Source organism: Solanum lycopersicum, chromosome 4 (assembly GCF_036512215.1).
Source record: "Solanum lycopersicum chromosome 4, SLM_r2.1".
NCBI lineage: Eukaryota > Viridiplantae > Streptophyta > Magnoliopsida > Solanales > Solanaceae > Solanum > Solanum lycopersicum.
The window spans coordinates 14,834,852-14,837,400 of record NC_090803.1 but is presented as its reverse complement, the minus strand read 5'-3'; the positions used below and the strand labels follow the sequence as shown (position 1 = coordinate 14,837,400).

Sequence of the window (2,549 nt, the reverse complement as noted above, 5' to 3'; positions counted from 1 at the left end):
GGGTTCTCCATATATACATAGTTAAGTAAAACACGACGGACCTCTTGACCGTCTATCATAGTCACGATAAGCCGTCACCAGGCCCGTCGTGTGTCACTGTTTCTATAGCAATGACATACTATTTTCAATATTTTGTTTAGTATGGTTTTGCTTGTCTTGTTTGCCACTACTCGTACTAATATTGTCACGACCCAACCCGATGGGCCGTGACTAGTGCCCGTTTTGGACACCCACATACAAACCTGCTAAGTATAACCAACTGAAACTAAGACAATATGGAATTTAATCAAATCAAGCCAACCCCAACGTAATATATATATATAAAGAGGACCTGTCTCATAAGGAGTCATAACCATTCAACCATAACAGCATACGAAAGTCGACAAGGACGCCACTATTCAAAGCATAATAACATACGTAAGCCGACAAGGCTGCCACTACACAATACACAATGATGTACGCAGCCGACAAGGCTGCCCCTGTAGAAGTGAACATCCCAAACAAACCATGTCCAGACCATTATCCAAAACATATATATACAACCCACATAATGTCCACAGACCTCTAAGAGTACATTAGTGAAACTCGATGGGACAGGGCCCCGCCATACACATAGACGAGCAAAAGACTACACAAAAGTTATGTACCATAACGACTGGGCTCCGAAACAGTGGAGCTCTCCCAATCAGCAGAGTAGATATCATAGGCGGGACGATCACCGAACTGTGCATCTACACCTGCGGGCATGAAACGCAGCCCCCCGAGGAAAGGAGGGTCAGTACGGACAATGTACTGAGTATGTAAAGCATAAGGTAAAGATGAGGAACTCAGTGACTTATGCAAGAAACTCCGCACGAACATTACCCGGCCCGGGACTTAGTGAAATGATAAATGACTCTATGCACGAGCAGAATATTATGAGCAACCATATGCAATTAAAATCATTTCTTATAACTCAATAGAACAATCAACGTGAACCAGCAAGGAGTATTACCAAAGATTAATGTTTTATCAATATTATGAACCTTTAATACGATATTTAAACGTAAAATCTCAATGACTCTAAGAAGAACTACCATAGATATTAGAGATCATCATAGCCTTAGACATAGACGATATATAGAGGAATAATTGTGGAAGCAAGAATATATGTCACCTAGACGCTCTAGAGGTAAGTATCAAACCTGTCCGTTATTCGCTTATATTTAAAAGTCATGCCAAACAAAGAAAGAAGGGATAACGTTACATACCGTATAATTGGGCCGCACGTCCAATATTTACTGCTCAAGATATTAATCTATAACAAGCAACAATCGTGCCGCAATTAGATAAACATCGCGCTTTACTTTCTTGTAAGCTAGCTAAAAATCTAACGAAAATTCGGCAGCACTTCCCCTATTTTCCTTACTTCGTCCCAATCCGACAACAACCCAAATTATCCACAGCAATACCAATAACACATATAACCCAACGAATCATATTAAAAAGCCCCCCTCCCCAAAACAGTTCCGTCTCGGCAACCATAGCAGCGAAGCAATGACACACCGAGCGATAACTCGTTTTATAATTCGCAACACATCTACCTTATCATATTCATCCTTTGGAGTATATACTCATAATGACATTCAACATATACATAATGCCAAAACAGAATTTTCCTGCAGTTTGCTTTAATCAAAACAGCCCAAGCACCAACACGACACCACTAATAATCCGATTATGGTTTCCGTTCATACTTAGCACATTCAATAACTAAAACAAACTTCCTAAGCTACTGGTCACGCCCCCTTCTTAAAATTAATGGGTAATTAACAAAGGTATTCTAAAGAATTAACACACCAAACAAGGAGATTACTAACCAAATTATTTGCAGCTGCTGGCCAAGAGTTGCAGGGTTGGTTTCTCCATTTCCATGGCTGCCTAAGACAAGTGGTGAAGAAGAAGATGATATACAGCAATGCAATTCACCACTTTATTTAGCATGGAGTGGATTTCCCCACCTCATTTAATAGTATGAAGTGGAGGCAACCCCCCTCTACACCTGTCCACTAAGGACAGCTCACAATCTGATCCCCTTTTTAATTTTTTCCTTGAGTGGTGGGGCCCGCTGGATTAAATTAATCCTAATCAGCCTCCAATTATGAGTGGTTGGGCCCATTGGATTAAATTAATCCTAATCAGTCACTAATTAAGCCCTCACTTTAATTGCACTTACATTAGCCAACTCATACTTAATATCACATTTGGAAATAACATCCTTGCCTAATATTTCTTTAATCACTTGGAACTTAAAATAAAATCTCATTCCCCGGACTTACGTCTACTAGATCACGATGCGCACTACATATAAAAAAAATACGAGGCATAACATCCTTCCCCCCTTAGGAACATTCATCCTCGAATGTTAAGTTAGCGTCTTGCAAAAACAAATTCCAGCGAGGTCTCTCTAGAAGTCATACCTATCAACCTGCATTCCGTAACTTAGAGATGCCTCACAGCTACATAATCTCATTATCAATCAATATAGTCAAGCTAGGAATTGAATTACC

At 40.0% G+C, this 2,549-nt stretch overlaps 1 long non-coding RNA gene across 1 annotated transcript; it reads right to left on the bottom strand.

The window, feature by feature from the left end:
• Positions 1-281: 281 nt before the first annotated feature.
• LOC138347889 (uncharacterized) lies at positions 282-1,978 on the bottom strand. The gene is made up of 3 exons (XR_011220453.1): positions 1,860-1,978; positions 1,251-1,297; positions 282-737 (listed from the first exon to the last, which is right to left on the bottom strand). It is a non-coding gene; the product is annotated as an uncharacterized lncRNA (long non-coding RNA).
• Between the last annotated feature and the right edge of the window lie 571 nt (positions 1,979-2,549).